The following is a 15,310-nucleotide window of genomic DNA, read 5'->3' as shown; positions in this document are numbered from 1 at the left end:
ATAATGTCTCCTCAATGGAGCGGCTAACTTTACACGCTCAGGTCATTACGGAGACAAAAGGGCAAGCCAAACAGCTAGACCACCATATCCCCCTTTACCAGTCTGAGAGCTCCTGTTTAACAAACGCTTCCCGTGATTCCCCTCACACTTCCTTCTTATATGAGGAATAGAGGAGAACCTTCCCAGGTTGGAAAAAGACAGGTAAATAACAGTGGGATGGAAAAAAAATTAACTGGAATGTTTGCGTTTGGCTAGCATTCAGGTGAAGTTGTCCGGGTGGCTGAGGATGCATTAAAACTGCCAACAGTCCTTTTGGGAGAAGCTGACAGCTATTGCATCAAGTACGCTAACAATGTTTGCAGATGGCTAAAAGGCCAGCAGGGAACACTGATAATAACCGTGTGTTTGTGTGCATTTCCTGTTAGCACACTGCAAACGCACAAAGAGCAATCACAGAGCAAAGATTATTTGTGTCTCACTTGACTGTCTTCAAATACTGAATAATGTCTTCAGAGATCAAGGTCACATGATGGCTTTCAAAAAATGTAAAGTCTGAGTGTAGACAGCCGTGTCCAATTTATCTTTTGAGAAAGAATGTTGGAGGTCGGTGCTAAGTTGTGCTAACTGCGAGATGTCATAGTTCTGGGTTTCTCCTTTTCAAACAGAGACAACCCCAAGCTAGCCTGAGGCTCTGTTTATTCGATGATTGGTCTATTTTTGACCGTGGAACTCAACACGTAACACTGGCCAATGGTGACACACCATGTTCTTATGAGCACAAAGCATATTGAGGCTGGTTCTTCATATACAATTAATGTTGCAAAACGGGCACAAAAAAGCCAAAGAACTTGCAAAACAAGTGCAGTTTAAGAATCAGAATCACATTTTTTGGCTAAGTATGTAAAACACACAAGGAAATTGTCTCCAGTAGCATGAGCTACACTAGTATTGCAGAAAAAAACAACTAAGATAAACAAAGATATGACAGATAAGTATAGAAAGTGTGGACATATTTTGGAAAATTGACAATTTATTTATTGTATATCCTGTAAATAGTTCGGTCTCCAGAAGCTCCAAGAGCAAAAGAACCACTTTGAATCGGCTGCCAAAGCCCAACGTTAAGTAGAGCAATAGTGTTAGCACAGATAAGCGTTAGCACATACATTCTGGTTCATTTCCACCGAAAGGTTAGTTATTAACAATGGGGTTTATGCCACAGACAAGGCGGAACTTCCATCTTAAAATCTTGTCAAGCCCAACTATTTGCATTTGCCACGTTTCTCTACAGCGTTCCGTTCGATCTTTGGAAATAAGTACAACCTAACGATCAACGCTATGGAATGCCCTGGAAGAAAGATGAAAAAGATTACATTTCGGTGATCAAAAAGCACCACTGTATTGATGCCTGACTTTGTGTCAGGATTTTAGTAAGTACTAGTGCATCTGAAAGGCAGGTGCAATCAGCACCGCTGTGCACAACCATGGAGACGCAGGCAAAATGAGCGGCAGCGGAGAGAAATTGTCTGTGGAAAGAGCTTACTTGGAGCCAGTCACAAGGAGTTCACCTGCCTAGCTATAACAAAACTCCTTTCAACTATACATTTCTGTGCTTTTCCAGGTGTACCATCACCGAGATTTAAACGCAATGTTACATGGGATGGGATGTTTTGTGTGCAAAACCAGACAACAAGCCAGGCTGCGGGCCTCCTCGCTATCCCTAACCAAGTGGAGAACCATTACAGATACAAACATCCTGTGACTTGAAGTCACCACGAAATGAGGAAAAAAAATAGAGGAATGTTGTACTGATGCAGTTTACTTTGCTTAAAGATGTTAAGGCCTAGATAGACCAATCCAACGTTGGGCAACTGTGACCGACGCTTACCACCTGTGGCGTTGGGCCAACTGTCAGCACGTCGCTCTGAACAAATACACCGCAACGACAGACAGCGACCAAGCATTAAAGTACCTTCTGCGCATGCGTGGGATGTAATACCCCTCCATGCCATCGGCAGCGTAGTCACTATTCCTCATGTTTAGAAAAAGCCAACAGGAAAGCTATTGGCCGGGTGTGGATTATAAAGCCATAAACAATGCTATGCCCTCACTGAGTACCCAAGATTTAGAGGGGGGGTTTGCAGTTTTATACCTGCTAGGAAAATTTGAATATAGCCTCACTTGACAAATCCCTCCCTGCCTCAAGTCTCTGATAAAAGCCACACCACTCACTGACATGCACGAGATGTGCCCTGTAAACAAGCTGACATTAACCACAGCCGCTACATTGGTAGTGGACTTATTTGTAATGAAGTGTTAATGTAACATTAAATGTTATTGTTTTGTAATTGTATATTTGGGGATGTACGTCAATCAAAAAGAGGTGACAAACGTACCCGCTGAGCAGAAATGGTGCTAATTCCACCTCTGACAGGCAGTTCCTATGATCACCCTTCTTTTGTCTTGGGAACTGTCCAATTTATTCTTTTAAACTTTTGTTGCTAACCGGAGATGGATATTGCAAAGACTAAGCATGGCTCATCAAGATCACATCTGTCATACCTTCTGCCTCTGATTGTTTTTGCTCAGGCAGAGTGGTTTCCTATAAATCAGCCTGTCTACATGGAATTCAGTTTCAGTGAATCGCCGAAAGTTCTTAACTCATTCGACATTTCGTCCACACAGAGCTAGGGAGCTCGAAAACTGTCGTCTTTTTAAGACGGGTCACACAGTGGATAGTTCTTAAAACATTGCCCTCGTGTTTCCGTGTCAACAACATATACCATCTTTCATGAGATGATACGTGATTATCCTGGTTCTCGTGTGACAATGCGCTAACACCAACAACAACAACAACAATGGCGGATCACTTTGTTGAAGGTTTTTTAGCTCGGCGATGATCAGGTCTTTCATTGTAAGCAGAATTTCTACCTCGCTGTCATTCATCACAAGTGTGTGCTTTCTTGCTCACTTCCTATTTCCCAGCATTGTTGTGAATATAGCATTGACTTCTTACTCTCTGTTTTGGCGATGTATGTGGTGGCGTAACAGCACCAGTTCAGATCTGGCATATGAACTACAGCAGGGGTCACCAACTCCGGTCCTCGAGGGCACCTGTCCTGCAGGTTTTCAATCTCTCCCTGCTGTAACACACCTGTTAAAATGATCAGGATCATTATCAGGCTTCTCAAGAGCTTGCTGATGAGCTGATCATTTGAATCAGGCGTGTTACAGCAGGGAGAGATTGAAAACCTGCAGGACAGGTGCCGTCGAGGACCGGAGTTGGTGACCCCTGAACTACAATGTTTAAGCATCTTCATGTGGACACACATTGTTGAAGCAAATCCGAATTTACGGAAAACTTTTAAAAACAAATAAAAGCTTGGCTGTCTTTCCGTGTGGACAGTGCCTTAAAAGGTCCAAGATGACAGGGATTATTTTCTCACAGATCATTTTACTACTCTACTACTGTCAGCTCAGACTGACATATTTAACAAAATTGAGGAAAAACTGTGAGGATAAGCAGTAGGGCTACAGAGAATAGATGGATGACTTTTCTTTTGACAATTACAAACTCCCCTTTGAAAGAAAGGTTGAATGAATTAAAACAATCAACACATTTAACTGAGCTGAAGAAGCCTCACTCCAACTGAGCTAGAGTGACAAAACATCAAAGTTTCAATTTCCAATAGAAAAATAAGACCTTGTCATTGCTGTAGTCAAGCACACTCCATCACCAATTATAATTGTTCTCCTCTACAGCTGGTTTGTTTTTGGGGAAAAAAAGAGTTTGTCACCTTCAGTGTCACATTACGCTGCACAAGCCAACAAAAGTGAAGCTGAATGAAAAAGAAGCGACTCAAGATCTGGAAGCGACTTCTGAAAGGCCCTTAGAGAGAAATAATTACACTTCATATAGAAAGAAATCCCCGTAAGTAATCTGCCAACATGAGAGACTCACTCCGTAACCCAGAATGGTCCGGATAAAGTATGCTTGGGTGAGTGTGAGTTTTGTACGCATCCCAGAGGACAGTCCAACCCTTTCTGGGTCTGAACCCACCTGACAATCATGACACTGATTGCCCTCTCCCAAATGTAGCACTCAGAAAAGACACATATGAGATGTGACTAAATACTATAGCCTTACTATAGTCAGTGAAGTTCAGTTTTGTTCGCGATACATTTCAGTTTGGAATAGTGAACCTCAATCTGGACAAAACGCATTCTCTGCATTATTTTAAAAAAGTTAAATAAATAACGGCGAGGGAAACAAACTGGATCACAATCCACAATTTTAAGTTTTGATATACTGTGTTTTTCCCATTGCATTACCAAAATTGACAAGTGTGACAATTATTCTGACAATGTGTGACGCCACGGTCTGAACTGGATTCAAATAGTAAGTGTACAAAGAGTGCCATAGATAAGGAAGGACAAGCGAGAGAACGGTCACTGCGATACAACGACCTAGCTCAAGTCACGTATCTAATTATGTGTCCCAAAGAGGTCTAATCTAACAAGGTGATAGAGCAAGAATGGTGGTGCACCTCCTCGGCACCCACTTCACCCTTTCTGCCTTGATGAGCGGGCCGCAACAATACCCCAATTCTTTAGACCTGTCACTGTCTCTCTGCTTAATCCCCTCCAAACAGTTCCTCATCCCTTGAACTTGATGGTATGCACTGGCTGTCATTACAGTTTTGTAAGCCTATCCAGTGAGAGCCTCTAAGAGCCTATTACAATATTCTTAAGTCTGTGGCACGGGACCTTTCGATCTTAGAGCCATCATCTCAGACAGGTGGCTGGGAGGGGACGCTTTTAAAAAGACAAGAAGTCAACAACAAAGGCCAGCACCCCCTCTCACCTCCACCCCCACAGCCCACCAGAAACTGGCCTCCAAGCTTTTGTCTGTGCTGATCTGAAAAGGGAGAAGCCGGTGGGTAATAATTTACAATCCAACTGCGAGTGCTTGTTCTGCATGCCTCGCCCATGTTGCGCACAAGCAGATACAAAGATGAAGCTCACCTAGCCAATTTGTTCAAATTGTACTCTAGTAAGAGTACTGTTACCTTAAAATAATGTGACAAGTAAAACAAAAAAGTCTTCCTCCCAATGATTACTTGAGTCAGGGTGACTACTGTTTTCATTGGATAAAAAATATTCCAAGTAACTGTTGAGTAACTTCTGATTCTAACGATGCATGAATGTTGCTCTTTTTTTTCCACAGAGCTCTTGTAAGTTTCCCAATCTCCAAGGCAGACAAAAAGGACACTGGACAACATAGCTTTTCTTTTTCCTTGTCCATCCATCCATACATCTTCTGTATCGCTTGTCCTCATTTAGTCGCAGGCGAGCTGTCGTCTATTGGTAATGTTGATCCATATATTTCGGCCATAAAAAGGGCAGTCACTTTGACTGCCTGGCTCTGTTAGTTTGGTCAAATGGTGTCAAACGTCATTAAAAGTAGCCTTCAAAAATTGTCAAGTAAAAGTAAATGGTATGTTGCATTAAAAACTATTCAGACAAGTACAAGTTATTCATATTTACTTGAGTAAATGTAACAGAGTAAATATAGCTCGTTACTGCCCACCTTTGACCCTAACGAACAACTGTTGCATTAACTCAGTCCCATTTATAATGCAAATAAATTAGTCAGCCTGTGTACACTTAAATTTGAAAGACGCATGCTGATACATATTAGGTCATCTTGGGATGCACACAATTATCACTATAAGTAGGGAGGTCTGAAGGTAAGAAAGGGACAGTTGTTAAGCCGTCCATAACTTAGTTTTCAGGTTGGATGTTGGTCAGTTTAATTCCTGCGAATTATTGGCGCCCCTGGTTAAGATGTGTTCTTTAACTTCTATTTTTTTTTTTTTTTTTTGTAAATAACTAAAATGTACAAAAAAAGAGGAAAAGCCAATTTTTAATTCAAGTTGCATTTATTCAGTGAGGGGAAAATTCCACCAGAACAAATAATTATTTTACATCCAATCATGTGTGCCACAATTCTTAGCACTCCTGATGTTCGTAATTTAGTCATTTACAGCCACCGTTTGCCAACAAAACAGTACCTAATCTTCTCCAATAAATTTCACAAGATGGGAGAATACAGAAAGAAAGGATTTTCAACCATTCCTCTTTGCACAATCTCTCTAAATCATCCAGCAAGCAGGAAATTTATGGAATTTATGGATTCACAGATGAAACATCTGTTGTTGATTTTTCCATTCAGATCATTATTAGAGAACAGCAAGATGTGCAAAAATTATTGAAACACTGCAAAGTTGGATATGTGCATTCAAAAGATTAGAGAAGGACAACGCTCCGCATCCCTAACGAAGTATTGCTCATTTTCCAGTCCGATTCTGAGTTCTGACTCCATGTTGTCAATGATGTTTTCTCTGTTTTGCAGTGCCAACTACAAGCACTCTTACACTATGTAATTTGAAGCCTTGTTTCCCCCAAAGTTCAGTTTTAAGCAGTGCAGTTGGCTTTATCATTGTCTGCATTTTAAGTCATAAAGCTTACTAAATTATCAATTATTTTCCTTTATCTTATTAGGCACCCACCTGTTAGAGTAACTAATGGGAGAGAGAATAATCATCACAGTGGGGAAATGGGACTGGAAAACAACATTCCGCCCCCTCAAAAAAATACTGCAGATCACAGTTGTTTAAGAGTCACTGATAGTGTAGTGGTACAGACGCCTGAGTTGTGTGTGGGCAGCGTGGGATCGATTCCCGCTCAGTGACGGTGTCTGTGTGTGCCCTGCGACTGGCTGGCGACCAGTTCGGGGTGGAGTCTGCCTTCGCCCGTTGACGGCTGGGATAGGCTCCAGCACCTCCCCGCGACCCTGTATAGGATAAGCGGTTTGGAAGATGACATGATGACATGACAGTTGTTTACAGTTCCAATACCACAGCGAGCTCAACTGTACTGCTTGGACGGGAATGTGGCTCGAGTGTACTGAGAGACCAATATCAGGCCGCCCTGTTTTACACGTCTAAAAGAAAATGAATTGATTGACCATGTAAAAGCTTTAAACAGGAACGCATTTCCCCAGTCCTTTCTTGCAAATCATATGCCATTAAAACTGACACTGATTACAGATTTTGAAATGCACAAGTGCTCCCTGACAGGCTGATGACATTTACAAATTGTTAAAACAGGAGGAGAACATTTTACTTTGGAGTGCTTCACCCTAATCTGGGATGCATTACAGCATGAGGAGGGGCCATTCTGTCCATCAAGCCAGTCTTCATCACAAAGCCTGAATATGACATTATGACATACCCACAACGTCATAACTATCACATCTCAGCCTTTTATACTACACGAGACACGGCCCGTCAAAGAGCCGGTGCAGGGGGACTTTTTTTGACTCGCTGTGTGTCAGTCAAGCAATTCATCCTCAGACTAGTCAATATTTTGAAGCAGATGTAATGACTCCTCTACTCTATAATATTTTTTTTTTTTTTTTAATCGATCATGGTGACCAGCAGCGTTTCTCAATGCAGCCGTTGGTTGCTATAGAAATACGACAGTGCAAATTGACTGGCATGCCGTAGTTAAAGGAATAATGGCTCGCAACTATTTCTATATTGTTTATCAGCGTAAAATTGCACCATGGTAATAAAATATATACAGAATTGGGAAAAGTCCAGAGGCCAGGAGCATCTTATATCTATATATGCAGAGTAATAACACATCAAAGTTGGAAAACAGTCTGCTCCCCTACTCCTAGTGTTAAACGTGTGGGTATGTAAAGTAACGTGTGCTGTTCATCAGCAGAAAAACGTCGCCTTTGTGATCACTGATGAAGTTCAGTCACATTTAGTTTAGTCGACTGCCTCCATCTTTTGTATCCCTTCTTTTAAGATATCGCTTTGCCGAAAGAACAATGAAAGAGGAGGGGTTGGTCAGGGCAAGCCCACAGAAGAAGGACAAGGAAAAGGAACGGGAGGTTCAAGGAGGGGAAAAGAGGCCACGCGATGAGAAAGACTTCTTTTCCACTCTAGCCATTGTCTTCATGTAAATTGGAGCTGATCAAGATTCTGCAAGTGTCACGAGCAGTAACTTCAACCTTCACCAACTTCACAGCAAAAGGTAATTCCACCATGCTCATAAGACATGGAGTAAATGAAAAAAAAATCACATATACATAACCCCCAAGCATGAATAAATTTGATTTATTGTGTCAGCAATAAAATCAGCACTATACAACTTGACAACTCACTTTTCATGTGCACACACTGGAACAGTGGAAATTCCACCGGCTGCATTTTAGTGAACGTTAAAGCATTAAAAAAAAAAAAAAGAAAGAATTAAAGCATGGTGTCTACTTTGCGGTTTCTTTGGTTCTTTGGGGCTTTTCTGCAACATTTATTCCAGAACCACCACATGAGACCTCGGTTCAGTGGGCAACACATTAACTGTGCATGTGTATTTTGATTTTCCTTTCACTTCTTTTGGGGTGAACTTATTCCAAAAGAATGGGAGACGAAGAAGAAAAAAAAGGCTGGCTTGACTGCAATGCTACTTAAGCAACGTCTGTTAAAGCCTCTGCAAGCAGCAACAAACAACATAGATCAGTGTGAATGTGTATAAATCATATGACTCCAGCTATACATCAAAATTGGTTTTGGAGTGGGAGTGAAGAGCCATGGCCACAGTGCGTGGTAGGTGGCAAGCTAATAAGCAATGAACAAATGAAACAGTCAAAGTCAACCATTCAGTCCCATGGATAGCTAAACAAAGGAAGCTTGTTCATGTTGTGATAAACTACACTTGATTTGTACTACAGTTTATCCAAAATTAATTACACACTTCACAGGGCGCCACTTGCTACAAATTGCTTTATTCGCTTCAGATCAAAGCATTCCACTTTTATATGACTACCCACTTACTTCTAAGTTACTTACTCACTTACTTACTACGTACTTCTGGTAGTTTTCCCTTCACAGTGAAAGTGTCTGAATGTTCACCAAACATTAAATGTAATTTTTATTTTCCTATATTTAAGTGAAGTGTTACTCTTTTTTTTTTCCCCCATCAAATTCTTTGTTTTACTTTTTATTTTGCTTTTACTTTCTTGGACAGTACAGTTCAGTTGTATTTAACTTTTAATCAGAATACATTTTCATTCACCCTTTAAGAAATCTTGTTTTGGGCACAATTTTAGTTTTTGATTTGTGCCTATACATTTGAATGTAATCAGCATTTATTTATGTATTTATATTTTCATTTATCTGTTTTTATTCTTTTCCTGTTTACGCTTGGTGATCATGTTCAAACTGGGCATAATGTACAGTGACTTACTGTAATACATTTTTTTTCCTACCTCATTTTTGATGAACACTCAGACCTGCTGCTTTTCAGAATTTTACAGTTTTATTGTTCATGATGGTGGCACTTTGAAAGCCATTTTTTTTAGGTGGTACTTAGTGTAAACTGTTGAAGAACCACTGTACTATAGAATAATAAATGAAACTGGTAGTGCTATATATCTATATATAAGGTGATGTGTGATGAAACTTTAAGGACTTGACAATGAGGGAAGAGGGGCGGCTGACACCAAACATACCTTTGGTTAGAGTTCCGAGTCTGTGAAAGAACTTCTCCCCTTGGGCAAAAAGAGGCTTTTGTTTCTCCAGCGGATGCTGAATGCTGCTTTGAAGTACTTGGCAACAAGATAGCATAACTATTTGTGGGGTTGGAGGAGTTAACGACCAATCATGGTTCAGCTTCAGAAAACAGGTGAGCCATGATTGGTTGTTACCTGAGCCCTGAGCAACTGTGATGTCATTTTTAGCAAATGGCAAAATGGCCGCCCCTGAGATGGCTAAAAAGGTGTGGATTTGGCTGCTTAACTCACATTCCACAAACAATATTAATCACAGTGCTGTGTTTAAACTAGTGGGGCTGCATAGAACATATTATTGTAAAGGGCGTTTTTGGGTTGACTTGCTCTTTAAGGGACCATTTTAAAGAGCTCCCCCCAAAAAAGATAGCCTCACAACATCACAGTTGACAATAGCAAGAAATTAGGAAGTAAAAAAGAGGACATTAAAATATTCACATAAATCTTAAATGCACTGTGCATCGTTGCTGTTTGACTGACTTGCTTTGCGGTGCGTGGATCATGATTGGTTCTGATTAACATACAACTTTGTAGGCTGAGTGGGTGTCGGCTGAGATTGCCTCTTGTGGAAAGGTCGAGTGGCTGTGGGGCAATAGTAACTAACCACTGAGTGATGTATCAATGGCTCCAGCTAACAGGCTTTTTAAGCTTGTAGCACTATATAATGTGTGAATTAGCTAGATTCATATATGTGTAGAGGATTTTTTTTAAGTTAAGCACTCTCCATTTTTGTGAACAGGCTTCAATGTGGGTACAGTGTATCAAGTACATTTTTCCTTGTATGTTGTGTGCGTGTGTGTGCGTGTGTGTGTATACACAGAGACATGGTCAAGTTGGTGAGACATCCTTCCCCACTTATCTCAGTTTGACTCAGAAAGCCATCATGTCCTTGCCATTGTTAGCTAAAAAAACAGAACAGGGCAGGACAAGTTCCTGCCATGAGTCTGGAAGTCACTGACGCTGGAAGGGGAATTGGCACGAGCTCCTATCACATTTAAGTCTCAGAAGTGATGTTCACATAAGAGTTCGTCAGAAGACTGAAAGATATCGTACAAGTTAATTTTAATCGCCGTACGATCGCGTTTCTATAACTAGTAATGTTTACTTATGAGATACTCCTGTAAAATTTCAATTTAGTTAACACCTTGCTTAGTCTTTCCTAAAAGGTAAAGACATTAAAAGGTTACTCCATTCACGATTTATCATTTCTGATGACACCAACGTGTTTTATCGGATTTCATAATCTAATCATTAATGGTATTCTGTGTGAGAGGATGAATGAAGATAACGAATGAAAGTTGGAAGTAAGGCAAAGTGATAAGAGACGAAAACATGGCATTCAAAGTGGGTTCACCATGACAACTCAATGACAGGGGGACGGATGAGTGGGTGGAAAGGAAGTCACAGAGACTGAGGTGTCGTCCGAAGAGCTAAAAACAAGCCAGCCATCCCGTGTTTGTTGATAAAAGTGGGACTCCCAACTGTCAGGTCTGCCGTGCTTCCTGTATGTGCAGAAATGACGTTTTGTTGGCATCAAACAATGCACTTGATTGAATTCCAATTACCACTTTTGAGGGACTATTGTTATTATATATATATATATATATATATATATATATATATATATATATATATATATATATATATATATATTTTAATAAAAATATATTGTTTTCCTGTTTTAAATCGATTTGATAATTGCAGTTCTACAAATGCAAATTCCATTCGGGCTTCTACGATCGCTTGGGTGTCCCAGCAAAACTTGTTTCCAGCCAAAATCCGATGGTTTTGGCGCGATGACAGTAAAGAGCCGCACTTGCCACAGCAGCTGCCCTGCTTTAGTAATGTAACCCGGGAACAGGAATTCAGTTGCCCAGAGGGAGTCCAAATCTCATGCAGACTCCTGCTCTGATTTCTTTATGGCTCAGACACAAGAGGGGACACAAGAGGGGCTTTTCCGGGTCGCTGTACATCCAAGCGACTGCCCAGAATCACTTGGGGCATTTCAACTTGCCTGGTCTTCACCTTTAAAATGATTGAAAAGGGACATTGACATCAACTAACTTTGCACCGTACAAGTCAGCAGTCTTCAAAACATCAACTGAATTAATTGAGAGATCTCAATCCTACCAAGTCTAAACTGTTTAAGTAATCCTTTTAAGGTCCCATGTCACACTGATCTTATTTATTGTTTTTATTTGTTATACTTTTTGATGTTCTTTTCTGTCCAGGTTTGCAAGATAATATGGGTTGAAAATTCCCAGGATGGCTTTTTCAAGCTATTCTAGTTGGTTTTAAACACCTGGCGTGACGGGCGGCTGGATTAGGGTTAGGATAGGTACATACTGTATACTAGGGCTGTCACTATTGAATATTTTTTGTGTGGATTATTCTCATCGATTATTCCATTGATTAATCGAATAAGTGGATTAAGAATATATATTTTAAATTGACATGATCATAGATTTTAAAATGTCACATTTTGTTGATCAGTGTAATCATGACTACAGAAAGCAGAGAATATTGACTATTGAGAACCTGAAATGAAGTTAAACAGTGGCTCTAAACGATTAATTGATTATAAAAACAGTAACTGACGATTAATCAATTAATTTTGACACCGCTATTATAAACTTTGCTCTGATTAGACCGTTTGAATTGGATAAGGAGAATGACTGCAGGAGTAGTGTACACCGAATGTGTATAGGAGGGGCTTCCTGTGCTAGATATCACCACGATTACTTTATATTTATATTTCGTATTTAAATTATAGTGAGTTGAGTAGCTATAGAAAAGACGCGCAAAATAAACAGTCAGGGTTTTGTCAAACGGCAAAAGTGCTGCGACGATGATGACTGTTACAGCGTGTTTGACCATTCAATAAACAGCTGAAAGTCAAAGTGTATCCTGAGTCTACTTTGTTTTTCACTTCACTCGTGCAGCGTATGTGAAGGCTGCATGAAAATCAAATTTTGGCTCATACTGTAAGGAGGGAAAACCTGCTGAAATTTTGTATTTTTTAATTCTCATGACACCGTAACCAATTGTCTGCTCATATAGGCATAGATGGGCTGACAAACAAATATTTGCAAGAAATATTTTCAATCAGAAAGAACTCAGGTACTGGCTACAGTATATTTATACATGTATGTCATAATTGTAGCCTTATTCCACAAAGAATGACTTACTAAAAGAGAAACAAATTTAAAGGGGCCCCATTTGTATATAAAAAAATACATAAAATCTTTGTAACATCTTGGAAGACCAAGTAGAGACTAATGAAGTGACCTTGCATATTCCACAAAGTCTTGTTCTTTGAAGCAAAAGAGTCAACTGTCAACAACCCTCAGGTGAATAAATGGCATGTATGTCATTTAAGAGAATGCGCTGGCTAATGGCTATCATACTTAAAACAGAGTACTTGCTATTATATCTCTCATATGGGGAAAAGGTAGACAGGTGACTTCAGCAGGTTAGGCATTCCAGACAATTCAGTTCCTCCACCTTGCACAAACAGTGGGAAAAGACCCAGACAAAGGCACAGAAGGAGCAGCAGAGGCACCGGGAGAAAGAAGGGAATGGAGGGGAGGGGGGCTTGACACACACAGTTCTCTATCCCACCCACCCCGAGAAGAATTCCACAGACCTGTCTGCATGCACGTCATTCAGCAGGACCACCTGCTGGTAAATCAGGACCCCAGTCATGATCTCAGCAAGACCGGCTAACACAATCACTATGGAGCCCGATCATAGCGATCGAATGACTGAGCAGAAAAATGCGCCTTACACAGCATTACACAGCCTATACCATGCATGATACAAATGCTGGTCCATCTCTCACCTTCTTTATAACGACAAGAAAAAGAAGGGAGGAAGACAGAAAGGAGGAAACAACCTTTTTTTTTTCCTCCACTGTGTTAGACTATTGAAGGAAAAAGTCATTACGAGCCAAGACAGAAACAAAAACGATAACATCTCCGTGTGTTCAACACTTCCCCATCAAATGGGCTTCTTAACTTCCCAAACCCGCCCCTGACTTATCATGCCACTATAATTAAGTCAACAATGGGGAAAATGAGTTGGAAAACATAAAGACGGCATACATTGGATCTTCTTACAACTTCAAGCCTAATTTAGTTTTTGTGGCATGATTTCAAGACTAGCCAGTCCTACAAGTGTTCATGTTTAAGGAGAGGACTCAATGAATGCCTGCCAACAAGCAGTTGTACACATGATACATGTTTCCACCCAGCGGTACAATAGAATTTGATTAACTAGGGTAGAATTTGAAACAGTAAACCCTCATTGGACTTGTGTTTTCACTGTTGGGTGTGTTGGCGGGATGGTAAGAGGTAAGTGTTTCCAGAAAGCTGTTTGATTAAGTATAATTAAGCATTTCCATTGTAACACATCCCAAGTTATTCCACCTATACAATCCCACTTTTCAGCACGCTTTTGTTTGAAGTACTGGTCTTTGTGAAATGGTACTGGATGTGCATTTCTTCTTACATCTCCTGAATTCTCAAATCCGCCGTGTCAAGTATCTCACACAAAGCCCTTTTCTTGAGAGCATGTCTCCCAGTCTGCCCTGCCAGGCATTCCGGAGTCTATCCAACATGTCAAGAATGAGGGGAAAGCATGGGAGCGCACAATGAGTACGGTGGCAGGTAGAGTCTTGTCCCATTGCTAACATCAAAATCTCTGAAGGTGGTGGTTGAACACAATCTGATCCGACTTAACTCTTTTAATGAAAATGGAGCACTAAAATTAGCCTAAAAGACAATTCACCTAGATGGAGCCATGTCATCATCTGGGACAATTTATAAAGTTTTGATAGTGGGCCAAACCGGTCAATCTTCTTGGTACTTTGAAAAGCATGGTGAAAACATCAGAAATGAAGTCTTGGAACTCTTAAATGTTTAGACCACAATGCTGTCTTGGCATGCTAGGACTACATGTATTTAGTTTCATCAAACTTAAATGTAGTTTCTACTTTGATGCAGTTCATTTGGTCAGGTGTGAATATGGGTTTGTTTTTATTTCCACTGACACATTTGCGGACCAAATCAATGAGTGACCTGATAGCAGCAACTTTGGTGTGGTTAAGTTGTGGTGAGAAAGGAATCCAATCTTGAGCTGTACCAATGCTAAATGACATAACAGGCAGGAAACAGATGAGACTGTTGACTCATTGAACACATCTTAGGTTTAGCATGGTCACTATATTTTTGCCTTAAAAATCGTATTTAAGTTTACAAACAAATGAACTAATTTGGATGAGTGAAAGTGAACTTTTAAGTGTAAAACCACCCTTACTTTTAACCATTGACTTCCTGGAGTGTTCTGTGCATTCTGTTGAACGGTGACATGAGAAAATGTGGTTGTGAAGTAACCCGTCTTCAAATACAAGGGCCAAAACAAACAGGAACAATAGCAGCCAGTCAGTCAGAGCCAAAAAACTACTCATTCCAACGCAGCAAGGAGAAGAAAAGTGGGGGTGAAGGGAATACCAGCACAGGGATTCATGGCAGGGTAGACAAACTCAACTTAATACTTTAATACAACAACACTTTAAATAGGACTAAACATATCTCAAGTGAGAAATGAGCCCCTTTCCACCTACGCCACCCCTACTTTCACCCCCAGTGCTATTAGTTTGATCCAAACTTT

At 40.4% G+C, this 15,310-nt stretch overlaps 1 protein-coding gene across 9 annotated transcripts in view; it reads right to left on the bottom strand.

Annotated features, from left to right (window-relative positions):
* The window catches only part of agrn (agrin), a 263,386-nt gene that overhangs the window by 243,669 nt on the left and 4,407 nt on the right, over nucleotides 1–15,310 (bottom strand). The gene's annotated exons all lie outside the window — the stretch shown is intronic.

The sequence above is a fragment of the Filicampus tigris genome, chromosome 1, assembly GCF_054856515.1.
Source record: "Filicampus tigris isolate MCC_2025a chromosome 1, RoL_Ftig_1.0, whole genome shotgun sequence".
NCBI lineage: Eukaryota > Metazoa > Chordata > Actinopteri > Syngnathiformes > Syngnathidae > Filicampus > Filicampus tigris.
The sequence above is the reverse complement of the archived record's forward strand: the minus strand, read 5'-3'. Positions and strand labels throughout refer to the sequence as shown.